The sequence below is a fragment of the Chenopodium quinoa genome, unplaced genomic scaffold, assembly GCF_001683475.1.
Source record: "Chenopodium quinoa cultivar QQ74 unplaced genomic scaffold, ASM168347v1, whole genome shotgun sequence".
Lineage (NCBI taxonomy): Eukaryota > Viridiplantae > Streptophyta > Magnoliopsida > Caryophyllales > Amaranthaceae > Chenopodium > Chenopodium quinoa.
The window spans coordinates 2823460-2850871 of record NW_018742461.1 but is presented as its reverse complement, the minus strand read 5'-3'; the positions used below and the strand labels follow the sequence as shown (position 1 = coordinate 2850871).

The following is a 27412-nucleotide window of genomic DNA, read 5'->3' as shown; positions in this document are numbered from 1 at the left end:
TTTTTTTTTGAGAAAAAAAAAATTTACTTAAAAAACAAATCTTTTTGAATATTTAAAATATTAATTTCCTACAAAGTATAATAGAAGATTTCATTGAATCTTACCAAAATAAAACATATTGAGAACTATAAACTTTAGCAAAAAAATTAAAAGTAATATTCTTAACCTAATTTGTTATGGATTTTTTTTTAAGGAAAGAAATATTATGTACTATATACGTTTCTTACAATAAGATTATATAATTTTTTCTAGATTATTTTTAATTATGTAATAGAAGTTACAAGCTTAAACAATGAAATGCGAATATCAAATCATCAATGATGCTTTTTTTTATTTCCTTGAATAATTTATAATTATTAGAATTTCAATCGACTAGTACTCTATGAATACTTCAATAATACTTGCTTTCCAAGAACGACACATGTTATTATTATTAGTGTGATTTATCCTACCATTTTTGTTGATTTTCAACATTCAATTGATATGATTATAACATATGAAAGTCAAAAAATATAATATAGTGTTAAATAGTTATTGAAAATTACCGTGCGTGGCACGAGACCTAACCTAATTCTCCAATATTAAATCTGAGTTTGACTTGTTTTTTTTTTCAATCTATTATAAACCATATTTCTATTATTCTTCTCTAATTTTTTTTGTTTCTCTCCATAGTTTAACACTTGGTATAACGGATATAAAAAGTCAAAGAGTCATATACCAGTTTATTTATGGAAAATAAAAAAATAAATGTAATTTTTTTCAAAAGTAAAAAGGTCGGGGCAAAAATGAATGGTCTCGACCCGACCCGACCCACTTATATTTTAATGTGACCCACAATTTACCAATTTTACTAACCCTAGGGACCCCTCCATTGACTCAACCCATTGAGCAGGTTTATTGACAATATCCATTAAAGTAGTTTGTACTTCGTGTTATTATGTATTGTATTTTGATCTCTATTGTAAATTTACAATACTTGTCGTATTCGTTCGTTTTTCATTTCATCGAATCTTTTTTTTATCTATACTTTAACTGGATGGTGTAGATCTTGACCACGCATAATGTATACATCCGACGTAGGTTATGTTATTTTCGTCTAACAAAAAATAGATACAAGTACTTCATAACTTTGATTTGTTACTAATAATACATGTGCTCATTTAATTTCTTAACAAGTGAAAGTCCCGAGCGATGCCTCAAATTGATATTCATCGTAATTTTTTTTCTAGTGAGGAAAATTGACATAATATGATAATTAATTATTAATATTTGAAGCAAAAAAACCTTTTTAATTTGAGAATTAAATGAATAGTTTATGCAAATTAAATATTTTTCTACAACAGATAGAATGCAGGTATGACGTATGAGAAGATGACTATATTATTCACTTGTTATATTTGATAACTACCACATTTTGTTAACCTCTATTCACTATCTTATTTCCTCTATTCACATGAGAAGATGACGTATGAGAAGTATATGTCAAATGTTTTGAAAGTTGTCGCCCATTTTTCTGTTCAAGTAGGCCCCCCCCCCTTCATTTCCCCTCTTGTTCCACATTAAAACCCTCAATTTTCAATTAAACATAATCTCTCATGTTGTTAAGTTATCTCAAAACTCAAGTTAATAATGCGTGCCCCAATTACCCATCATCCAAAAGTTTTTTCTCTATTTCTCGTTTGTTGGCTATAACTTTATTTTTTGACATACTCACTTTATCTAAATCACCTATAAAATCAACCATTATTGTAATTAATACTCGTTAAGTTCATTTGTATAGTTTTTTTTTTAAAAAAAAATAAAGAAAAATTGTATAACAAATGTGCACTCCTGATTCCTGAATGGATAAATTCAAGTTTACCTAGATAAATTTGTGAATATGTCTTCCCTCATATCCTAATCATTTTATTTTATTTTTTAAATGATAAAGATAAAATAGTAAAGTGACACAGAAATCAATGCATAAAAGTTGTGAGAGGAGATAAACTAAAATGTTAATATCTGAGATTAACCTAGGCTCCCTCTGGATGAATTGTCAATTGTAATGTATTTTGAATTAGGTTATTTGATTTTCATTAATATATAAAATATGTGTTTAACAAATCCGAACCCATAAGATAAAAATTTATGGAACCGCCATTATTGAGAAGTATAAGGGCGAAATAGGCAATACAAGTAATATAGATAAACACGATTCTACATGGGAAACAACCTATGACAATAAATATTAATGAAATAGACTCATGGGAAACAACCTATGACAACAAGTATTAATGAAATAGACTACATAAAAATAGCATAGGAGTATAGGACATGGTGTAACCTTTTATAGGGGTAAGTGATACGAGGATACTCTCAGACTCTCTCACCATATACAAGTAAGTTCACAAGGAGTGAGTGAATAAAGGGGGTGGATTATTAGAATTGTGTGTATTAAAATATAAAATGCTCTATCTACAATTCTTAAAAAGAGAGAAGTTCACATCAATTGCCAATTATGAACAGTAGAGTATTGTGCTTTTTCCCTTCCTTTGTCCTTATCCTCTTTTCTTCGGCTCCCAGCCGAACTTATCTTCCTATTTCTTCTATCCTTCCTTTCTCTCTCTTCTTCTTTACTCATTCTGAACTTCTTTTCTCTCTCTCTTCTTTTCTTGGCCATCTCTAGATCTTCGTCTCCCCAGATTTAGCTAAACCTTTTTCTTTCTTTTTCTTTTTCGCATTCATGGCTGCCTAATTCCACCAGTCACCGGTAAATTCGAAACGATGTCTTCAATATCTTCCGGTGAATTCATAGTTTGCTTTTAATAGTTTGATTTTGAGTTTTGCTTCAATTTGTTGTAATATTTGTTGATCGTTAATGTTTTTTCTTTGCTTGCATGTTACTTGATGTTGTTCGTTTGAGTAGCGGATGATGAAGAAGATGCAACAATGGCGGAACAAGGTTCGAATTTGGGTAAAGAGGATGCGAATTTGGCGGATCAAGATGTAAAAATGGCGGGAATCGAAGGCGATGACAACGACGGAGTAGGAGTAGTCTACCTTGTTGGGTTTTTTTTTTTTGTTTTTGGGTCAGTGTTGCATGAGACGAATTGCGGGCTGAGTTATGAACGTCTTGGAATCAACGTCAAAAGAAAAGTGATCAAAAGAGACCCTGCGATTACTCCTACTTCCGAAAGGCATATCACATTTATCACTTTGTTAATGTGTCGTCAAACCTTTTTCTTTCTTTTTCCTTTTCGAATTCATGGCTGCCTAATTCCACCAGTCACGGTGAAACCTTCGATGGCGTAAAGGAGGAGCTTCTTCTGTTATTGATTTGAATAGCGGTTTTCTAATCTTTTTCCTCCATTGCAGCAACTTTTGAGCTCTCTTCAATCCTCTATTAAATCAAATTTCGACCTTTCCCCTTCATTGAAGCAGCTTACGAGGTGCTGTGATTTAAATCATTGAATTTTGTTTTTATTTTCTTAATTCAATTGGGTTTCTTGGGGGTTTTTTGTTTTTTGGGTTTACCATTTGAATTGGGGGTTGTTGATTTTTGATTTTTGATGCATGCATGTTTATTCATTGGTTTCTTTGATTCTTTGTTCATTTCTTGCTATAATTTGAATTGGGGGTTGTTGATTTTTGTTTTTAAGCCTGCTAGGTTGCCTGCAATTTATAGGCGTTGATTTATGGTGTGTTTTATTTAGGATTTCTGATGACCCATATAGATTTCTTAATTGATTTGTTTAATTTTGTTTTTTACTTTTTCAAATTTATTTGATTTTGTTCGATTTTTTTGGGTTTATTTGTTCGATTGTTTTTCGATTTTTTTGGGGTTTATTTTTTCTATTTATGTTTTGATTTTTTGGGTTGAATTTATGTGGGTCGCTTCAATTTTATGTGTTTTGATGTTTTTGTGATGATTATGATTTATGATTGCAGTGAGAATGAGTAATCTGGATTCATCAGCCTTGTAGATCGTTACCTAAGGTACACAATTTTTTTTCAAAGTGAAAATAATAATTGAATTAGTGAACTGTCTTCTGAATTTGGTTGATTTCGTTTTCGTGAGATTTGATAGTGTTAAATTATGCATGTAATTGGAAAATTCTGAAGTGGAGAAGCTGAGCATGTTGATTGGAGCAAAATCAAGACTCCTATCTGTCATCGATCGCCTTTTTTAAAAATTTATTTCCTGGGGTTTTTTGATCTTTGGGAGGTATCATAATGTTATACCGTTATAAACTTATATACGAGTAAATGTCTTGTGTGTAAATTATGATCGGATCGTTAATATGTAATTGACTATTTTCTGCTAACATGATCATGTATCCTTTTGTTTTTTTCTTAACATCATACTGATCATTGTTGAGATTTCTCATGGATCATAGTGATCTTAATCTGCTGCCATGCCCAGCTTGCTTTCGCCGCACTTGCAGCCTTCCTTGCGTCAATTCCCACAAACAACTCTCTGGTTGTACTGGCAAAAAATCCCTTTCCCAGATAATCCACCTTTCTCAATTTGACGATTCTACCCTTCTTTCTGGTATCCATCTTCCCTTTCATTGTTTCCAATTATTAGTATTTATACCATCTTTTTAAAAAATTTATTATATCATTTTTATGGTTATTCATATATTAATGATGCTATGTTATTATGAATTTGTTGAATTTTTCATGAAGGATGCAAATAGGCAGCTGGGTTTTGCTAATTTAATTTAATTTCACTTTTGGGATTTCTCTTGTAGCTTTGATTTTCATTACTATTAGCAATGCTGATTTTGATAATTTCCGGTGTTGGTTGTCACTTGATTTTGTTTTTGGTTTGATTTTGTCATTCAATTTGACATTGATAAACTGTGCAATAATGACATTGTATTTTGTTCAGATTATAATTTGTTAGAGGATGTGAAAAGGGTAGCTGAATCTGCCCAGAGAATGCGTGTTAAATTATGTGGTTATCATCCTCAATTTAGGCTCCCTTTCCATCTTAAAGCCCTTTGGACTGCTGCGGCGAGAAAAGGGACTAAGCTTTTGTTACTTCCTGCTGGAATGGCTAAGGGGGAGAAGAATCAAACAAGATATAATCTAAGGTAATCATCTATACTGTGACACCCTGCCAGAAGAATTTCGTATTCTATTTTCGAGATATAGATAGTCCTTCATTAGGAAAATATCTTAACTTCAAGTTTCACTTGTATCAATATCTTTCTTTTTGTCTTTGTTTTCACTTGTATTCTGCATGTTTTAAGGTTTTTGTTGTCAATTTTATGGTTGTTATGTGTGTAACAAAAAGAGAGCAATTTATGATCTAATTAATTAAAAGTCAAGTAGCCATACCATGAAAATTCATCAACTAAACATAAATCAAATTACAAATTGAAGATCAAACCCCTAAATTTCTTTTTCTGGGTTTTAAATCGCATCCTTCATGAAAAATTCAACAAATTCATATTTGATGTAAAATATTGTGCTTCTAAAGTCTGGTATCTGCTGTTTCTACTTTCATGCTTTTATTTTTGTTGCTGCTGTTTGTCACCTTTTTCTGATTTCCGGAGATTTGAGATCTTCACTATTATTATTATGTCTACCTGGCTATCTATATTTTAAATATCTGTTAAAATATTATTATATGAATAATGTAGTTATTTAATTTCACTTATGTGAATGTTGCTGCAGCTTATTGAGCAAGCACTTGAGAACAGTGGACATGATTTTGACTTGGCGATAAAAAGTTTGAATGACCTCCGATTAGGATCTGCTGATAATGACACCCACTCACAGCCAAACAATAAGCCACAAGGTACGTATGTTATTATTGATAAGATTTTTCTTTATTTGGTGCTATTGTAATGATGCTGTGTATCTTTTTGGTTTATGCAAAATCTTAAACATATTGCTCCTGTAGTTTACCTTATCGATTTAGATTTTGAGTTTTCCTTAAGTTGCCCTGTTGGGAAAGTTCTTCCATGTTTTTTTATTTTTAATTTTTTTTTTTTTTTTTTTTTTTTTTTGTGTGTGTGTGTGTGTGTGTGTGATGTGTTTGAATTCTTCAGCTGTCTTTTGCTGTTGTATGTATGTAGATATATATTTTTGGAGCCATTGTTCATCGACTGTTCCTTAATTTAAAAGAGTGTTATATTCAAAGATCTTTCATTTTTATCTATATTGTTTAAGCTCAACGTTTTGGTTAATTCACAAGTAAGCTTAGTTAACTGGATTTCTGGGTTTCCCCACATATACGCAATTTGTTCCTTTTCACTTTTTTTTTTTTATATTTTTTTTCCTTTAAAAAATAAATAAAGTAACTATTCTTTATGGAATTTGAGCTGTTTGTTGTATATTAAGGAAGGATTCTACTTTATATTGTACTCTCTTTTGCCATCTGATCCCAATTCTGCTATTTAGATGTTATGGGGGTCTTTAACCATCTGAAATCTATATTATGATTTAGATTTTGATTGTCATTTGGAAAGTACATTGTTTGATCATTGAAAGATTGCAGGTGAGGTAAAAATGATTGGAATCTGATTATTTGCATAAAGATGAAAGTGAGGTAAAAATGATTGGAATTTGATTATTTGCATAGAGATGCTAATTCATGCTTGATAGAAACTTGGACTTCAATTTTGTTTGCAAAATAGTATTAGTATGAATGTATGCGACTTGGCCTTTTTACTTCTTTAAATGGTGCATCACTTCTTTAAATGTTGAATCTGAAAGGCTTTTTGCCTTTAACTTGAGTATGCAAAGACATGGTTTAGAAGTGTTGTGCATTTTCTTACTTCTGATATGGTTCATTATAGGCTACTTAAAGGACGTAGTTTTCCTGGCAAAGTATTGCTGAGTCGTCGAACATAACCTTTTGACGCCTCTAGCATACATGCTTATCCCCGGGGATACCGAAGGAGTTACTCTCAAAATGATGCTGGACAGTTAATGTTTATCACTTTGTTAATCATGTCACATATATCCCTAATCTCTCTGAAAACAGTTAATGTTTAATGGGCAGTCTAATGGACATTGCAGGCAAAAACAACAGATGATAAAATTATGCTCAATATATACCGTATGAGCCCAATATAAAAGCAAACGAAGAACCTCAGATATTGGAACACCAAAGGTGAATCCAGAAAGTGCAGCCTTGATTGTTTCAGTTGCACCGAGAAAAGGGGCTCCTGTAGAAAGACAAAATCATTCACATATGTGCATGCAAAAAACTTCTTTCAAATAAATGGTTAAAGAGAGCATACCAACAGCAAAATAGGCATGGATGTGTTTATCAAGCCAATTCATATGTTCTTTCGGAGCAACCTCCAGCTTTAACCACTCTAGAAAGTATCGAAAAACATTGTTTCCAAGTGAATTAGCAAATACAAATGAAGGGCCTCCACGAAGTTTGATCCTGTCAGAATTAGGGATATATATGACATGATTAACAAAGTTTAGAGCAACAACATGCCTTTTCCTCTTCTTAATGAGATCAATATTAGTGAGGCAGAGATATACTATCAGGTTTGAGTTGATTTATAGTTTTTCACCTTTTTTTTTTCTACTTGATTATTGTGTTAGTTATACATGCTTTTCCTTAACTGATGATTGTCTTTGGTAGGCGCGTGATGTATCTACTGATGGCCTCAGGCCTAAGCCAAGAAAATGCTGTTAGAAGAGATTATTCGATAAAGAAAAATACTGTTAAAAATGGTGGCGAATTGAAACCACTAAGAATATATAATAATACTACTACGCGCCACCATTTGAGATTATTCGATAAAGGATACCAATACTTTGCTTGATTTGGATCTAAGATTTTGATGTTTTTGTGATGATTATGATTTTTTACGGTGAAGAAGGAGATGGTGAATCCTTCCATGGCGGAAAAGAAGGAGGAGCTTCTTTGATTATTGAGTTGAATGATAAATCGACGGTCACTGGTGGAGGCGTGGAAGATGTTTCAGTCAAAGGTAAGCCTTTTAATTTATTTGCATGTTCTGATTTTGTTAATTAAATTGGATTTCTCGATTTTTTTGGGTTTATTTGTTCGATTGGTTTTCGATTTTTCTAGGGTTTATTTTTTCTATTTATTTTTTGATTTTTTTGGTTGAATATATGTGGGTCGCTTTAATTTATGTGATTTGGATCTAAGATTTTGATGTTTTTGTGATGATTATGATTTTTTTCGGTGAAGAAGGAGATGGTGAATCCTTCCATGGCGGAAAAGAAGGAGGAACTTCTTTGATTATTGAGTTGAATGATAAATCGACGGTCACTGGTGGAGGCGTGGAAGATGTTCCAGTCAAAGGTAAGCCTTTTAATTTATTTGCATGTTCTGATTTTGTTAATTAAATTGGATTTCTTGGGTTTAATTTAATAAATAAATAAATTTGTGGAACATTTGTAATCCATAACTTACGGATGGATGAGAAAACCCAAAAACCTGCTATTCTTGAAGCCTTCTTTATATGCTAATGCCACCCAGAAAATGAAGTTCAGTAGATTTGAGTTAATTTTGATTAATTTCGATTAATTTCAATCATGCAAGGATGAATTCTATTGGGTTACAAGGCTTTAAAATTCTTTTGGTTTTTCTGTTTTTTTTTCTTAAAAAAAAAAAAAAATAGTTAGAATTTGGGTGTTTTATTTAGGATTTCTGTTTTTTATAGATTTCTTAATTGATTTGTTCAATTTTGTAGGCGCTCTCCTTTGTGCTGTAGTAAGCTGATAAGTGATAATTGGCCAACCGACAGAAGTTGTTAGCTTGCTAGGTAAGAAGGACATTATGTTATGGTCAAATTTGGAGGTTAATGCAATAAACAAGATGCTGCAAGTAAATAATCAATATTTGTACATTTGGGGTTTTTCTGGGGTTTAAGGCTCTAGCTGAATTATAAAGATTAAAAGAAATGTGGGTACATTCTGAATTGATAGTAGAGACATGTGGGTATCTTCACTATATCTTGAATATGTACATTAATATTGTATCATTGTTAAATTGTGGTGCCTTCAGAAACTCTTGAGTTATGTGCATTAATACTGTAATTGATAAAATAAGCATGTGGGTTTTTTTTTTTTTTTTTTTTTTTTTTTGAACTATTAAGAAATACGAAGTATGTAGTGTTTTTGATTAATGAATTGATAATTTAGTATTGTAGTTTCTGACCAGGGAATTGGGGTTATTTGTTGCTTTGTCGTGTTTGTTCAGGAGTGAGTATAGGGCTTTGGTTGTACAAGGTGTGTCTGAAAAGATTGTGGGTGTTTTGGGAGGTGGGCAGCTCGGTCGCATGTTATGCCAAGCTGCTTCAGAAATGGCTATCAAAGTAGCTATTTTGGACCCCTCTGAGAACTTCCCAGCTTCTACTTTCTCACATTATCATATGGTTGGGAGCTTTGATGACAATACCACAGTTGAGGAATTTGCAAAGAAGTTGGAATTTCAGTAAATATAGTCCCTCCCTCACCCTTCACCCCTTTCATCAAGTGTCCTTTTTATGCTTATATTTCTGATCTTTGGGATATTCCTCTCAAAATATGATTCTACATTGATTCTGATCTTTGAGATATTCCTTCTGTTCAGTTGAAAATGTTACAAGGTGAATCGGAAATGCAGGTTGAAGGAGCTGAATTATGCTCTGCTAAACTTGATTTGACGAAATTTGACCTGGGTTTGGCTTTAAACCAGGTATAATTGATCATTTTCTGCAATTTATTTTGTTATCTGAAGCAACTTAGCTCTTTTACAGTGACAAGTTATTGCTGTTCTATGGTTAAGGCTTATTGTTGTTCTTTTGCAATTTACAGTGCATTGGATAACTGTCACTTTGGTTGGTACTCAATTGGCTGTTTGGGCATTTCGGTTACTACAATACAGTTGGTAAGTTTACAATTCCTACTAAATTATGATCTGAAATGATGCAGTTTGTGTTTTGGTTTCTTTTTTTGAGGTTTAGCTTAGTGGGGTGTGTATAAGCTCTTGGAATCAAGAAGAGGGTATTAGACACATTAGTGGATTTGTTGACTTTAATTTGCATTATTTTCCTCCTATTGCTTATACTCAATAGTCAGATTAACATGAATCATGAATACCCTGTCTGATGACTGTAGCAATGAAGTAGCTGTTACCGGCATTTGAAATTGCTCTTTAATTATATTGACTGACTAAAGCCTTGTTATCATGTATAGTTGGAGAGGGAAATGGGAGAGCTTAAGCGACAAAGAGATCTTGCACAGTCTCAACTTGAACTGGAAAGTACACGCAAGGAAAAGAAGGTGAACTTAGAATTTTGACACTCCATTTCCAGTGCTTTTCAGTTGCAATATTCTTCTTTTTGCTCATCCCTGTTTCCTATTGTAGGAATCAAGTAACTCCAGCCCATCTAATCAAGTGAGAAAGTGCCTCGCCTATCCATCAGACACCATTGCGACCCAGGATGCTTAGGCAATCAGTTACATCCACTGATCCTTCTCTCTTAGTGCAAGAAATCCGGAAGCTTGGAAGTTCTGCAAAGACGACTTGGTGATGAAGCAAATAAAGCTCTTGACATACTTCAAAAAGAAGTTGCATGTAACAAACTGGGGACACAAGATGTTGCTGAAAATGTTGCAAAGCTACTTTCTGAGATAAAAAACATGCAAATTATCAATTCCATATCCGAAGACATCATGGTAAAGGACAAAGCTGATCTGAAAGAGGAAATCATCCGGCTGAACTCACAGGGGCAGACAATTGAATCTTTAGAAAAGAAGCTTGAGAATGTCCATAACTCTGTGGACAGTGAAAATTCAGCAGCAGCAACAGTAAACTCAGAAGCTTCAGCAGCAACAGTAGCAGCAGCAACAGCATCTCCAGAAGCTTCAGCAGCAACAGCTTCAGTAGCAGCAGTTTCAGCAGTAGCAGCAGCTTCAGCAGAAGCAGTAGCAGATTCAGCAGCAGCTTCAACAGCAGCAGTAGCAGCATCAAGGTTGAAAGGCCGGAGCATATGTTGAAAACCATCTTCAGCAAATCGAAGCTGCAGCAAGGTTGAAAGGCCGGAGCAGAGGTTGAAAACCATCTTCAGCAAATTGAGGGTCTTAGCGCTACTCATAAGGGGTGTTTTTTAGTACTGTATTGCAATTTAATATTTATAAAATATTTTCAATAATTTTAATAATAAAATTGGTTGGTTTTGATTGTACTTTTGGAGATGAAAAAATAAAGTAGAAATGAAAACAAAAAAATAGAGAAAAGGCGGCACTTGTACAAGAACTCCCACACAGGTCATATCCTACAAGATTTGCTTGCATTTCATTACTTGCATGTTTTGAAATTATGATTAGTATCAATATTTTTCATTGTTAAATCTTGAACACTATAAAGATCTGTTTTTTCTTTGCACACTGATTCTCTCTGAAATTAGTGTGCTATAAATTAATTATCATCCACAAATACTACTCCTAAAGGTGTATTTTAATGGGCTATGTTTATCATTTACAGCTGCTGAAATCTGTTAAAATACGCTCACAGGTCATATCCTACAATTCTCTGTGAAATTAAACAGAAAAATGCGAGAAATGGGAAGCTCTAAGCTAACCATTAACAAAGCAACGACGAGGTTTAAAGCTCCATTTAAGCTACGACCGAGATTATTAATGCCGAGGTTCGAGCTTCTTTGCAGATCATGGCCTTCCCAGCCGAAGCCATACATGGCTGAGAACCAGTCGTCAAGGTCGAGGCTACCTCTGCCGAGCCAAGCTGAAGGTCCTGCCAAACCAAAACCATTGATGGCAGAGGTTTTTCTTGGCCGAAGCCATTCATGCAGAGGCTAAATAGCTTCAAGCCAAGCTCAAATATCCGAATCGAGCAAATTGGTTCGGCATTGCTCAAAGCTTCTTCAAGCCAAGGTGATTACCTATCCTCTTCGCAAGCTCCGCCGAGGAAAAGAACTCCCAGCCGAAACCACTCAAGGTCGAAATTTGAGAAGGATGATCTAGGAATCGATGTAAGGTTGAAACTTTGTAATAGTTTTCAAGAGAATGCCGCAATACTAACTTCAAATAACAAGCCTAAATACCTCGACATTTAGTAGCATGCCTTTTCCAAGTTTCATCGCATGAATTAGGAGCAATACTAACTTCAAATAAAAAAGCCGAAGCTTTTAAAGCCGAAACTTCAAGCTCAATGCCATGGCCGAAGTTCCAAACTCAATTGCCGAGACTAATTTTGCCGGAGAACCACCTTCGCCATGGCCGAAGTTCCAAATTCTATTGCCGAAGTTTCAAACTAATTATGCCGAAGCTTTTAAAGCACTATGCCATGGCCGAAGTTCCAAACTCCATTGTCGAAGTTTCAAACTCCATTGCCGAGACTAAGTACGCCGAAGAACCACCTTCGCCATGGCATAGTGCTTGAAATTATTTTTACGAAGAGACGAGTTTTGAAACTCCATTGCCGAGACAAATTTTGATGGATGCAATTGAGGTTTCCTTAAAGACTTTCTTTTTGCTGTTATTTTACCCATTAAATAAAATTCAATTAGATTATTACGTTAAATCAAGTAAATCATAAATTTTTGAACGGAAAAATAAGGCATGTAATTGGGTTATGTATATTAGTCTGTTAATTTTGTGGGGAGTTATAATTGATTTGATTAATATATTATTTACTTATGTTTCACAGTCATCATTAATTTACAGATTATGGAAAAGAGATTTGCTTAGTTTCATTCACAATTGTGTTCTTTGTTTTCTTGGTGCGTTTCAGAAGGTTAGTTCTTTGTTAACTCTTTCTCTGAATATAGATAGTGTGCATAGATGGATTTTGTTTATTAGTTTTTGTGAGATTGAATTTTGGTCTATTTGAAGTAATATAGATTGTTTTTATGTTTTATTTTTGGGTTTTCTGTTTTTTTTTTTTTTTTTTTTAAATGAGGTTATTGTGTGATTGTTTGTCTGAAACTGTTAATCGATGTAAGGGCTGCAATTGATCATACATCTGATTTTCGTATCAGCTTGCAACTCTAGACTAGAGCTTCCTAATTTATACTCTCAATCTATGATAAATTATCTTGATTTCTCTTAGTTTACTGTATTTATCTTTGTTTTGTGTCAGAGGGGGAAAAAGAAATTAAATGCTGGCTTAAAAATGATTTGGTTATGTGAAAGAGAGCATTCACTTCATCACTTCGCATTTGTGAATGGCTTGGGGGATGATTTGTGAAAGAGAGTCTTGTTTCCTTAAAGAGAAATTTTGAAGAATCTTAACTTTAATAAATTGCATATCAAATAAATTGCTTATCTTTTTTTTTCAAAAAATGTACCTGGTGTTTATTTTTGACATATTCTCACCTTAATTATACATTAAAACAAAAAAATGCCCCAAATTTCAGGAGCTTCTTAAAACCCACTTATAAATTTATAAAGGAGAGTAAAGATATTTTACACAGCAGAAGGTTAGATTTTGATGGATGCAATTGATGGATTTATAAAGAGAGTAAAGATATTTGGCAAATTTTACGAAGGTGGTTCTTCGGCATAATTAGTCTCGGCAGTGGAGTCTGAAACTTCGGCAGTTGAATTTGGAACTTCGGCCATGCGAAGGTGGTTCTTCGGCGTAATTAGTCTCGGCAACAGAGTTTTAAACTTCGGCAATGGAATTTGGAACTTCGGCCATGTCATACAGCTTCAAACTCCGGCATTACAAGCTTCGAAGCTGTTAGTCTCGGCTATGGAGCTTAAAGCTTCGGCGTTGCTAGCCTCAGCTATGGAGATTAAAGCTTCGGCGTTGCTAGCCTCAGCATTGCTCAAAAATGGAGCCTCGGCGAAGCTTGCTCAGAGGTTATACTCTGCTTAATTTGTCCTTTTATTTTATTTTCGTCTCTCTTGAACTCGAAATTAAACCACCAAATACAAATCTTATAGAAGAAGATGATGAAGAAATTGTTCTTTCATTATTATGATTATTAATAATTTTTTATTTTTCTAAAAATGGGTATTTTAAATTTCATTTTATCATTTTCCATTATTGTAGGAGAGTTAGAGGTGGAAATGGTTGCAAAGTTGGTGATGATAATGGAAGCTTGTAAGTATTCCTCTTTCGTCCACACCTTCGGCAATTGGAGGACTTCGGCCGTGGACTCTGGCTTTAAATGGAGCCTTAACCTTGGCAAGGGTGCCTCTAGCCTCAGCATAGCTTGAACTTCAGCATGGCTTAAACCTCGGCATAACTTGAAGCTTCGGCATAGTTAGCCTCGGTAATAGAGTTTGAAACTTCGGCCATGGCATAGAGCTTGAAGCTTCGGCATTACTAGCCTCGGCTATAGAGCTTAAAGCTCCATCGTTGTTAATCCAAAAAAAGAATTGCTGCTAATCAAAGATTAAATGGTGTGTAAATTCAATCAAACTTCTCTCTTTTCCCCCATTTCCCCACACCACCTTTTGCAATGCCAAACCAACTATCCCAAATAATAACTTTAAAAGAAAAATAATTAAATTAAATAATAAACAAATTGAGGCTTGGGACTGGTTTGAGGTTCGTCGCTTCGGCGAGGTTTCAAGACAAAGGTCGCCTTGATCTGCTTAGAAAGTTGCCTAGGAATGGCGTTAGACCTCCTAAGCTTGCTCTTGTAAGTTGTTTTTCTAATTTTGTATTATATTATTTTTAAGTTGTGTTAAAATAATATACAATTAAGAATTATAGAATAATGTTTCATGTTTTTTAAGAAAAGTGGAAGAAATAATTGATAAATTTAACAAGAAATTGACTTGTAAATATGTGCTCTTAAGGTGTTCGATGAATTGCTTGAATGAACTTAGTTTGCTGGTATTCTCTCTTTTAATTCTAGGGGTTTTAGCGTTTCATCTTATGGAAATTGAATCCTGTCGTCTCCCCTTCGACTCAGTTTATTTTATGGTCTTTAAGCAAATAAGTGAAATAGGTCATTACAGACTCCTAGGTGGTTATCAACTTCGGCTGCTGCTGTTACAATAATGACGTAGATACGTGAAATAGGTCATTACAGATTGAGGTCAGTTCCTAATTTGTGCAAAATTGCTTATAATGACAGATTCTGCCAGTATCGGATGTTTTGTAATATGTGTATCTGGCATTGCATAGTTCATAGTTCATGATAGGGATAGGAACTTGCCTGACAATGTTTTGACTTTAAAGACCTCTGTGGAACGTTCATAGACAAAACTTTCCATATAAAACCAATCCGTTATAGAGTTACTAAATCGAAAATTTGACTGCTTAAAAATTTCTATTTATCCCTTTATATTTGGTTGGATCTATTGTGTAGTTATATCTGATTTTATTTTTCAGACAGACTTTAGAATAATTACTTTCAATGGCATGTGTAAAACCAACATTCTACCTTTGTTTCAGAGAGTGGTCGGTATCTATGGGGTTGCAATTTCTTTAACATCATGCATTTCCATGACTCCAGACCACCAGGAAGCTGGAGTTTAGGGAGTTAGTTAGAGATGGTTATATGCTTAGCATATCGCTGTTATATGTTGCTCTGTACCTTTCTGTCTTTCTGAGGAGTTTATACATTAGTTTGATGATGTGTTGCATTTCAGGTTGGAGAGGCTATGGCCTGAAGAAGCCTATTTTCTTCAATAAGGAAGCAGTTTGTTTTCTTTTACGTGGGATAGCGGTGTATTCCAAAATGTATATCATCATTATAATAACTCAAAAAATTTTGTTAGGGATTTGACAAAATTGAGGTTGTTGGCATCTTGTGTATATAGATGAGATATTTCACTGAAAAAGTTTCTTATCTTGAAGAAATTTTTAGCAAAAAATTGTAAGCTGACACTTTTAAGAAACTCCACCTAGCTCTAAACTGAAGTAGTCAAGTAGTTGCAGTTCATCTGCCATGCCTATTATGCCTGGAAGTACTATGCTCTTGTTTCGAGTTGAATGAACATTGCTTTTGCAATTTTGCCTATGTTAAAAAAAGAAGAAAAAAGCCTGAACCGTTTAAAACTTCATCAGTACTCAATTTTAGTAGTTGGCAAATTTGTTTCCTCATTTTCTAAGGAAAAATAATTATATTGGAGGTCATGATATTTGACAAGTGCTGTAATGCAAGAATGAGTACAAGAATTATAATGGTAAAAATACAGTAAGGAATGAGACAAAAAAAATTGGCTAAAAAAATAAAAATATAAAACCAAAAAAATTGTAGCAATCAAAATTCAAATAGCAGGAGTTGTCGAAGGGGCAGAAGCAGAGCTCAGGAGTTGGTTTGGTGGAATGAATGTTGTGGTTAATTTATGTAATTGATGAAGGAATTAGGTAGAATGGTTTGTTTTGGTGGAATGAATGTTGGCATTGTTATTGTTATTTTACTTAGGTTAGGTCCCGTGCCATGCACGATAAGTTATTTTAATCACTTTTAACAAATTAATTTATTATAGCATAAAATATAAAAATTGTTTGATATTTTGAACAAAATTGAAGTAACATGAAATATTCTTAAAAAATATTCCACCAAAAATACATCTTTTTGAAAAAGATTATATATTTCCTTATTATTACGTAATTAATTGAGTATCAACATAAAAAATAGTAAATATTATTATTCATTTATATAGTTGACAAAAATAACCTTTTATTTTAAATAAATTCCTTAAATAAAATTTAGTAATTAATTATTAAAAGAAAAAATATACTCAAGACACACCAGAAATCGACACGTGTCATGGCTGGTGTGTCTTTTAGTATATATATATTATTGATTATTGATTATTGATATTAAATAAAAAATCCCTCTACAATAATAAGCTTATGGCTTAACAATAAGCTTAATTCACACCTTGATTGGATCAAATCATCACAATTTGGTTGCAAGAACTAACTTTAGTTCCTACATTCCAAGAGTAAAAGCAAACTACTCAATTTGGTACTTCCTGGAAGAGAAACTTACCCCATGCAGTCTTGCTATTGTGCTACTATTTCACTATTTGGTCATGTTCTTGAATCAGTTCACTCATTCTGCTATATACTCTGTTTGGGTCCAATTTAGTCCAATTGGGCCTGGTCACTGAATGATCCAATTAAAAGCCCAAGGCAAAGGTTCAACTCTCCAAATATGCTAAAGTCAAAAATCAACATCCTCAAAGCCATGTCAAGGTCAGTCAACGGCCCAATCAGCTTGGCCCAGCCCAACTGATTTCCGGGCCCAATCCGCCTCCTTCATTAGCCAAGGTATAAAAGCCAACAATTTGGTCAATTCTTGGTAAGAAAGAGTAAGACAAAGACAATAAGCCTCAAGCAACTAAACTCTTGCACAGCTTTCTCTCTCTAATATACTGACTTAAGCATCGGAGGGGCCTTCCTCGGCGTCCCCCCCGAGGCTAGTTTACGTGTATTTGTTGTGCAGGAAACCCTCGGCTCCGGCGTCGTTCGGACCGAGACCAAGTTCCCTCAAGATAAAAGGATCTTCCGAGATTCGATTGTTTTCATCCGAAACAATTTGGCGCCGTCTGTGGGGAACGCTACTAAATTTCGCGTCAGTCATCAAACACTCCGGCAGTCGCCATGACTAAGAGTGGAAAGAGTTCCAAGAAGGCTAAGAAGGGAGGAGGCCGGATTACGGTGAGGGAACGCCAGCCGGTTTATCCCTCCCCGGAGCAAGCCTCTTCCGAATCGGAGGCCCCCATTTCTCCGGAAAGGGGAGCCTCAAGAGGTCCTAGCCTCCAGGAGGAGAACACCTCGCACCACACTCGGCAGCCGGGGCCATCCCCGAGACCGAGTGGCTCAGGTGCGAGGAACTCCCCGCCGCGCCATAGCGTGCAATCCAGGTCGCATCCGCGGGAGACTCCTCTCTCCGGACCCTCCACCGAGGAAGTGGCCAGAGCAGTGGCCATCTGCATGGAGTTCCTTAAAGCTCAAGGGGCTCCAATCCAGATGCCTGATGATCACCAGCCGAGAAACCTGAAAAGGAGGATCGGTCAGGATGATGGTGGACAAGTTCCACCACATAGACAACTCGGCCAGAGGTGGCGAGGGGACACCCGAAACTCCAGTAAGGAGAGGAGGAGGAACCCTCAACCCTCTGACCACTCCGAAGCTCAGAATTCCATGGGGCCCTCCAAGGACCCGGAATTCGCCCGCCAAAGCGTTCACGAACGCTTGGGTTCGAGGGAGGTGAGTGTGCATAGCCGCCTCACCTTCCCAGAGGATACCGGACCCCACCCAACCTTGTCTCAGCCGGGGACGAAAACCACTTCCACCTCTGAGAGAGGAGGGAGCGAGGTCCCTAAGGCCGGGTACAAGGGGGAGGCGGTCATGGTTCCATCGAACTCGCCCTTCCAGAAGTGGATTCTGGAAGAGCATGTGCCAACGGTCAAAATCCCGGCACATATTACTTACGATGGTACCTCAGATCCTAAGGATCACATTGCCTCTTACGAGGGGCACATGTATCTGAACCCGAGGTCTGAGGCTACCTGGTGTAAATACTTTCCTACGACCCTCAAAGGTGTTGCCCAATCCTGGATCACCAAAGGGCTCAAGGAAGGCTCCATAACCGGTTGGAACGACCTCTCCAACAAGTTCAAGAGCAAATTCTCTACGGCCAACCGCCGAGAGAAGACCACTGCAGAGCTAATGAGTCTGCAGCAGGCGGAGGACGAGAGCCTCCGCGACTATCTGACTCGCTTCAGCAACGAGTCATCCGGAATCACAAGCCTGGATCAAGGCCTGGCCGTGTTCGCGCTACGGAACGGCCTCCAAGCTGGAAAGTTCCTGGACTTCATGGTCATGCATCCCCCGCAGACCCTGGAGGAAGCCTTGGAAGCATCGGATAGGTTCATCCGAGCCGAGGAGTGGAACAGATCCAGGTCTCAGTCTCGTCCGAGAATTGAGAAGCCGAAAGGGCAGCAGCCCGAAGTCTCGGCGCAGAGGAAAGGGAAGGCTAAGGCCTCAGAACCGTCCTCTGCTTCCGAGCCGAAGAAGGAAAGACAGGTCTCAGTCTCGTCCGAGAATTGAGAAGCCGAAAGGGCAGCAGCCCGAAGTCTCGGCGCAGAGGAAAGGGAAGGCTAAGGCCTCAGAACCGTCCTCTGCTGCCGAGCCGAAGAAGGAAAGACACTTTCCCTACACGGGAAGGTACGATTCATACACTCCACTCTCCCTTCCCCGTGCTAAGATTTTCAGCACGACGAAGGACGAGGGGAGATTTAAAAAAACCTCGTCCGTTGCCTCCCTGGCATCAGACGAGGGGAAAGGACCAGTGGTGCGAGTTCCATGACTCACCCGGACATCGCACCGAGGACTGCGTCCAGCTGAAGGACCAGATTGAGGATCTGGTCCGCAAGGGCCGCGGACAGGCGCGAGGAGAAAAAAGCTGAAAAAGATTCTCGGCAGGACCTCAACTTCGCTCGGAAGAAGGATAAGGGACCTCAGGGCAAGGAGTCCCTCGACATCCTGGTTATTTCCGGGGGAATCTCGCGAGGCACAGCCAAACGCCAACTGAGGGGTCTAACCCATCAGATTCATCAGGCTGAGCTTCGGCAGTCCCAGTCACCGGCGCCGAACATCCTGTTCACAGCCGAAGACTGTGAGGGGGTGGTATACCCCCACGATGACCCACTAGTAATCATTCTGGGCATCGCCAACCGCAACGTCTGGCGGACCCTCGTCGACGGCGGTAGCGGGGCGAACATCCTCTTCCGAGGAGCGTTCGACCAGCTGAGGATGGGAGCCGAGCACCTGGCCCCCGCACCCTACCCGGTGTCTGGGTTCAACGGCTCTTCCTCGTATCCTGACGGGAAGATTACACTTCCTGTCACCATCGGCGAAGGCCGAGCAGCTAGGAATATCATGGCCGAATTTTTGGTCGTAGATGCTCCATCTGCATACAACGTGATCATGGGGAGACCCCTCATTCACGGCATTCAAGGAGTCGTCTCCACGTATCATCAAATCATGATATACGTTTCAGACGAGGGACGCTCCGAGAAAATAAAGGGCAGTCAAAAAGAAGCCCGCCGATGCAATCACCTCAAGCCATCCACGTCTCGCCGAGGCGACCGTGGCGATGGGGAGGAAAAGCACCGGGACCGAAACGCCAAAAAGCCGAGAGGCTCAGACGTTTCGGCTAATGAAGCCCCAGACAACGAGAAATCTGATGGGGGCCAAAAGGCTGACTCCGCCTCAGGGCCGAACGACTCTGATGGCCAGCCGCGGTCAGGAAAGTCTGCTAATATTGATAGCAGGCCGGAATTCGAGGAATCCAACTCTAAGAGCATGGAAACGGATGACCTGACCGAGTCAATAGAACTGACCGTAGGAGATCCGAACAGATGTGTTAGCATCGGGTCGTCACTGGAGCCAAACACCCGTGCGGCACTCGTCCAACTCCTACGGGCCAGTGGAGACGTGTTCGCCTTCTCAGCCGCAGAAATGCCCGGGATTGATCCGGACTTCGTCTCCCATAGGCTTAATGTCGACCCCTCCAGTCGACCCATTAAGCAGAAAAAGCGGAACTACTCCGCCGAAAAGAACCAGAACATCGCAGCTGAGGTCGATAAGCTCCTAGATGCTGGGTTCATTGAACCCTGTCAGTATCCGGAGTGGCTGGCCAATGTTGTAATGGTTCAGAAGGCAAATGGTAACTGGAGGATGTGCGTTGACTTCACGGACCTGAATAGGGCATGTCCCAAGGACTCCTATCCGCTGCCGAGGATCGACCAACTGGTCGACTCGACAAGCGGGCATGCTCTGCTCAGTTTCATGGACGCATTCTCGGGATACCATCAGATCTTCATGCACCCCGAGGACCGAGCTAAAACAGCGTTCATAACAAGTTCCGGGTTGTACAATTACAGAATGATGCCCTTCGGATTGAAAAATGCGGGGGCAACATATCAGAGGTTGGTTGATCAGGTTTTCGCCGAGCAAAAAGGCCGAAACATGGAGGTTTATGTTGACGACTCAATCGTCAAAAGCATAAAAGAAAAAGATCATGTCACGGACCTAGCCGAAACCTTCGCCACCCTCAGAAAATACAAAATGAAGCTGAATCCGAAGAAATGTGCCTTCGGCGTGAAGTCAGGCAAGTTCCTCGGCTTCATGGTCAGCAAGAGGGGGATTGATGCAAACCCCGCCAAAGTACAAGCTGCTTTAGACCTCCCCGAGCCGAAGACAAAAAGGGATATTCAGCGTCTAGCCGGGAGAATGGCTGCCTTGTCCAGGTTCATCTCACGAGCCTCAGACAAAGGGCTCCCTTTCTTCAAGGCGCTGAAGCTCCAAAATTCAAAAGGCATTGAATGGGGAGACGAACAAAAGTCAGCCTTTCAGCAGCTCCGTGAACACCTGGCTCAACTCCCAACACTGGCAAGGCCAGTCGTAGGAGACATCCTATACTTATACGGAAACCACATAGGAGGGAGAACCTTAGCCCACAAAGCTCTCAGGGCAGGGTATTTTTGGCCTACAATGATCTCGGATGCAAAGAACATGGTCAGAAAATTCAAGGTTTCATTCGGCGCTGTCCGGGGTATTGCATAATGATGCCTTGTACCTCGGCAAGCCGTAAAACCTGCCAAAAAAGGATACAAGCCCGAAGTATTGCATAGTGATGCCTTGTACTTCGGAGAAGCTGTTCCTTTGGGCAAAAAGGCCATAGACTTATCCGAAACATAGCCTAAAAAATAGGAACTGATAAAGCCCCGAAGTATTGCATAGTGATGCCTTGTACTTCGGATGAATCAGTTCCGGGTGGTAGTTGCAACTCTGAAGTATTGCATGATGATGCCTCGTACTTCAGATAAACTGCTGCCCCGGCATGGTGTTTCGGATAGTTGTTCCCTTGGATGAATTGGAGACAGTGTCACAAGAAAATGCGAGAAATGCCAAAAATTTGCACCGCAAATGGATTGAAGCGGAAGCTGCTTCAAGCATATCTGAGCAAACTGTCAGACAGTTCATCTGGCAGAACATAATAACTCGGTTCGGCATCCCAAAAGTTTTTGTGTTCGACCACGGCAGACAGTTTGACAACCTGCCCTTGCGCCGATACACTGATCAATTCGGGATAAAATTGGCTTACTCCGCGGTTTGCCACCCTCAGAGTAATGGCCAAGCCGAAGCCGCAAATAAACAGATCCTTAACGCTCTCAGAAAAAGAGTAGAGGATCAAAAGTCCAAGTGGGTAGAGGAACTTCCGGGAACCCTCTGGTCACTCCGGACAACCGAGAAGGAGGCAACGGGGCATTCACCTTTTCAGCTGGTGTATGGATCCGAAGCAGTGCTTCCAGTGGAAGTGGGCTCAGAAAGCCATCGAGCCAGTATTCATTCAGATTGCGTGTATTCTTTAAGTCTTTATGCTTTCTACGGTTTTTCAAAAATTCAAGGTTTCATTCGGCGCTGTCCGGGGTATTGCATAATGATGCCTTGTACCTCGGCAAGCCGTAAAACCTGCCAAAAAAGGATACAAGCCCGAAGTATTGCATAGTGATGCCTTGTACTTCGGAGAATCTGTTCCTTTGGGCAAAAAGGCCATAGACTTATCCGAAACATAGCCTAAAAAATAGGAACTGATAAAGCCCCGAAGTATTGCATAGTGATGCCTTGTACTTCGGATGAATCAGTTCCGGGTGGTAGTTGCAACTCTGAAGTATTGCATGATGATGCCTCGTACTTCAGATAAACTGCTGCCCCGGCATGGTGTTTCGGATAGTTGTTCCCTTGGATGAATTGAAGAAAGTGTCACAAGAGTACCATCTCTAGAGTGAAAACTCTCAGGTGGGAAATCAGTACTTTAAAAACAGATGTAGAAAATAAAGCAAAGTGTTCAAAGATCCTCGGCTTAGCCGAGAAAAATTATCAGCCATTCCAGAATTCAGAAGACCTCATCTTCAGATTTCTGGGGGGCAGAGGGAAATAGAGAAATGGCACAACTGATCTAATACCCTTCAGCTCAGCCGAAGTTTGATACTTATGTCAGTTTTTTCACAAGTTGAAAACATCCGAGTACAAACGGCAAAAAGAAGTCTCAGCAGAAATGATTCTCGCTAGCCGAAGTTCTGCACTTAGCAAATATTTGAAAGATCATTCAAAGAAAGCAATAAAGTGCGAAGACTGGTAAAGCGAAGAAAAAAAAAATACACAAGAAAGCTGAGAAAGTGAACTTCTTTGAAATAAAAGTGTTGAATTACAAAAATAGTCGGCAGCCGCCCACAAGCGGAAAATAACAGCTGCCGAAATACGTACATAAGCAAAAAGTAAAACTGCTGTACGACAAGGCAAGCTGAAGCAAAAAACAAGGCAAAAAACTCAGAAAGCGGCGAGTCTAAAGTTGAGCACATGATGAACCGCAAGATTCTGAAGACGACTGCCCGAGTTCCTATGCTTCAGCCTGAGGATCAGACTGATCAGCTTCATTGGGCCCAATGGTGGTCTCAGCTCCAGCAGCAGAAGAAGCAGGCTTTGCACTCTGCCGAGCCTCCCTTTCCCTCTGCTCAGCCTCCAACTCCATCCTCTCAGCTTCTTCCTCGGCTTCCTCAGCCTTAAGGATTTCAGCTTCGATTGGAGTGGCATACTTCATGTGAGGGTCTTCGGGATCTTGGACCCATTCAGCACATTTGGACCAGTCCAGCTTCGGCTCAGCATGAAGGCAGACCCTTCGGCACACTCTGAACCCGTTTCTAAAACCCATTTCATACTCTTCTTGGGTATAGATACGGACTTTGAGTAGAGCCTCAGCATCGGCCAACTTCTTCTTCGTCTCCTCCAAGTCTTCCTCGGATCTCTTCAGCTCATCGACGAGCTTGGAGGAGGAGCCTTTCAGCTCGGTAAACTCTTGCTGAACCCGGGAAGCCACGGCCTGAACTTGGACCATTTCTTCCTTCTTGGCAGTGAGCTGATCCTCAGCCTCTTGTAGCTTAGCTCTTTGAGCTTCAGCAGCAGCAGCAGCCTCTGAGAGTTGGACGTCTTTGGCCAAGAGCAACTCTTCAGCAGCCATTCGGCTGGCTTCAAGAGCCTCTAGACGCTGCTGCACTTCAGCTTGTGCAGCAGTTCCTTGAATTCGGCTCTCAATAGCAGCCTTGAACTTGGAGACGTCCACTCCCATATGCTCCTGGAGGAATTTTTCCCCTTCCATCAGTGGGGGAAAAACCTCCATCTCCATAGCATCGCAGAAGGTTTTCAGAGCTTCGGCAGCTTTTTTACCGTACTCCTCAACCTCCTGCTGCTTCTCTTCAGCTGCTGCTTGCTTCAGCTTAGCAAGCTTAACTTCCTCTTCAGCCACCTTCCTTTCGTGCACAGCAGCGTCCACCCTATCTTGTAGAGAATCTATCAGCTCTACAGTGAGAGTCTGATTGTGCACGAACTGAAAACAGGGGCACAAGTTAAAAAAGTAAAAAATAATAGCTGAAAGGTTGAGTTCAGAAAGAAATCAAGGCAAGGAAAATTACCTGCATCATCAGCAGTTGGTTAGACCTGGCTGGGTCAGGAACTGATCTACTGGATTCGCCCATCCCAGCAGTGGCCTTCAGCGACCAGATCCTTGCCCTGTCTACTTCGGACATGCCAGCAAAACTGCCGAAGTAGGCTTCAGCTCCTTCTCGGTTTTGACCCCATATGAGGTCCCAGATGTGATCTGGGATTGGAATTCGGGGGGCCGAGAAACCCATTTCTCCAGAATGCAGAGTCTGGAAAGAAGGGAAGGACGACGATGGAGCTTGATTAGCTTTGGTTGTCTCAGCATCGTCCTTCTCAGAGGAGTCAAGTACTATGACCTCCTCTTCTTCAGGGGTGAGGACGAAAGCCTCAACCTCTCTTGCGATATCTGCCGTGAAGCCTTCAGCACTTGACATCACGGCATCTTTATTTTCGTGCTCAGCAGCACTCTCCTTGATTTCTTCTTGGACCCCTCCCTTAGGTCCGGGAGTTCTCTGATCCACCTCCATCTCAGGAGGTGGTGGAGGGGTCTTTTGAGGAGATTGGGGTGTTGGCTGGGGAACCCTCGGCGATCCATTGCCTTCCTCAGGTTCCCTTATTGCGACGCCGATGGTCATCGGCCTCTGCTGAAAATCATGAGGGCCGATGATGGCCATCCTTCGGCGCCTTTTCAGAAGGGGCTGCTCGTCCATATCTGAATCTGAAGACTCTTGTATTTGATCTTCGGGACGAACAGGAGCTTTGCCTTCTCTGTGTCTGTTACTCTCTTCAGACTGTAACAGACAGGGGGGAAGAAGAGTGTGAGTAAAAAAAAAAAAAAAAAAAAAAAAAGAAAGAAAAAAGTTGTCTAAAAACTCACCGAGGTCTTCAGCAAAGCCTCGTCTTCTTCAGCTGCTCTAGCTGCAGCTTCGGCTTCAGCAGCTCTGGAGGACCCTTCTCCTCCTTCACAAGCTTCAATAACCCGTGCAACCTCTTCGGCTGTACGGGCAGCTTCAGCTTCTTCTTCCAGCAGCTGAAACAAGGGATCCCTCTTCTTCCACCAAGGCTTCTGCCTCTGATACAGAGCAACAGCCTCAATTTGGAAGTGGGAAGAGTCTAGGTGAACCTCTCGGCGCCTTGGTTCAGTGATAGGGGGAGCCCGATCAGTTACGACTCGTTCTCGGTTGACGCCAAGGCGAGCGTAATCAATGCCGATGTTGGTCTCGTCCCGTTCTGAAAAAGAAAAGGGGAGAAGTCCATTCAGTTAGTTCGGCACATCACAAGAAAGCAAAATGAAAGAAGAAAAGAGATAATTAAAAGGCCTCGGCCCCAGCCGAAGAAGATTACCATCCCTAAACTTTCGGCTGAGGCCGACAGCTGCCAGCATATTCTCTTGGAAAACATAGTGCGTATCGGGGAGCCAAGTCTCCGGGATATGCTGCATTCGGCCGCTGCCTCCCCGGTTCGGCAGCTTGCCGAAGATGTTCTGCTGATTAAGGTTCGGGTCTGGCCCGCTATCTTCGGGAGGACCTAAACTTCCCATATCAGGATCCGGCTCGGCAAGATACCGGGGAGCGCTGAAAACATAAGGATGGCTCGGCTCCGTGGGCGCCCTAACCCAAATCCATTGACCTCTCCAGTCCTTGTCTGAAGAGTCGTTCGGCCACATGGTTAGGAACGGGGGCCGAGACTCAATCCGATACCACCCAGAACCATGGCTTCCGTGCCCACTCTGAATATTTGGCACTAGCCGATGGAGCTTTCTGAAGCAGTGCAGGTTCGGCACGTATCTGAAGAATTTGCAGACCCATAAGTACGTCATTACCCTTCGGATGCTGGTGGGGGTCAGCTGGCACAGGGAAATGTTGTAATGGATCAGCAAGTCTCGGACGAATACGTCCAAAGGGAACCTCAGCCCATACTGAAGCTGTCTCGTGTACACCCCCACATACCCCGGGGGTGGACGATGGATTCTATCGGATGCTGAGGGCATTCGGCACCAATATCCATCAGCTTCAAAAATGCCGTAGTGCAACTCAATTTGCTCAGCAAATCGATATTGATCGGCGTTCTCTACCCACCATGAGTAGGGACGGTTCTTTATCATGGCCGAAGCTACTTCGGCATCCTCCCACTCTGAAAACCCTGGGAGGATATCCCAAAGGACAGCGGGAACTTCATCATCCCGTCCTGAAGCTCTCACCCCCTCAGCCCTCTGAGGAGGAGCCGAAGAAATGGGAGTCGCCCTAACCCCTTCAGCAGGGTCAGACTCTGTCCTTCGTCCATTCCAGGTCCCAATCCTGTCCCTGGGATCGGGGATTAGCCTTGCTCTTCTTGGAGCACGGGCTCCACCTCTAACTCCCCTCACCATCGACGAATTTCGAAGGAAAAAGTCGAAAAAGGGGAAAGAGTGCAAAGTCGAGGAAAAATGAAATAAAATCAAAGGAATTTACCTTGATCTGAAGCAAAAGCCGCCGATTTACGAATTGGTAGTGACAAGTCTCAGCTTCTAAGCTTAATGCTCGGGGAATTTGCGAAGTTTTGATGCGGGCTCTTGAGCGTTCTTGAGAATTCTGGGTTTGTGTTGATGAGTGAGTGGGGAGAGAAGACGCGCCTCTATTTATACCTCCAGAAATGGGAATTCAAGGAGTCTGCGTTTCAATTTCTCTCAAGCACCCCACTAAGTAGCCGTTAAACACACGACCTTGCAGTTAAATCGCCCACTACCCGTCCAACTTCCGCAATCATCCACATTAACTGTTGTTATCTCATTAATCATGGGTTAATTACGGTTTAAATTCACATTTTTTGGATCAGCAAATCATTCACTTCCCTCCTTTTCTGGTTAAATCAAACCCGACCCGTCATCCTTCCAAATCGGGTCTGGGGGGCAAGTTGTTTGGGTCCAATTTAGTCCAATTGGGCCTGGTCACTGAATGATCCAATTAAAAGCCCAAGGCAAAGGTTCAACTCTCCAAATATGCTAAAGTCAAAAATCAACATCCTCAAAGCCATGTCAAGGTCAGTCAACGGCCCAATCAGCTTGGCCCAGCCCAACTGATT

General features: G+C 40.1%; 3 long non-coding RNA genes across 14 annotated transcripts; all 3 read left to right on the top strand.

Moving 5' to 3' along the window:
• The first annotated feature begins 2451 nt into the window (after positions 1-2451).
• On the top strand, positions 2452-3080 carry LOC110718728. The gene is made up of 2 exons (XR_002510972.1): positions 2452-2782; positions 2906-3080. It is a non-coding gene; the product is annotated as an uncharacterized LOC110718728 (long non-coding RNA).
• A 268-nt stretch (positions 3081-3348) lies between these two features.
• On the top strand, positions 3349-11272 carry LOC110718726. 11 transcript variants are annotated; one of them, XR_002510968.1, is made up of 14 exons: positions 3349-3428; positions 3928-3975; positions 4102-4204; positions 4403-4531; positions 4874-5078; positions 5665-5788; positions 6792-6920; positions 7015-7500; positions 7836-8287; positions 8679-8750; positions 9188-9664; positions 9784-9856; positions 10165-10251; positions 10337-11272. It is a non-coding gene; the product is annotated as an uncharacterized LOC110718726 (long non-coding RNA). The 11 variants fall into 11 exon arrangements; XR_002510963.1 differs by having other exon boundaries at positions 7598-8287; XR_002510967.1 differs by having other exon boundaries at positions 7015-7949; positions 8174-8287.
• A 2719-nt stretch (positions 11273-13991) lies between these two features.
• Positions 13992-15902, top strand: LOC110718725. Of its 2 annotated transcripts, none has more exons than XR_002510959.1 (2): positions 13992-14582; positions 15541-15902. It is a non-coding gene; the product is annotated as an uncharacterized LOC110718725 (long non-coding RNA). The 2 variants fall into 2 exon arrangements; XR_002510960.1 differs by lacking the exon at positions 13992-14582 and adding an exon at positions 14599-14984.
• The last annotated feature ends 11510 nt before the right edge of the window (positions 15903-27412 follow it).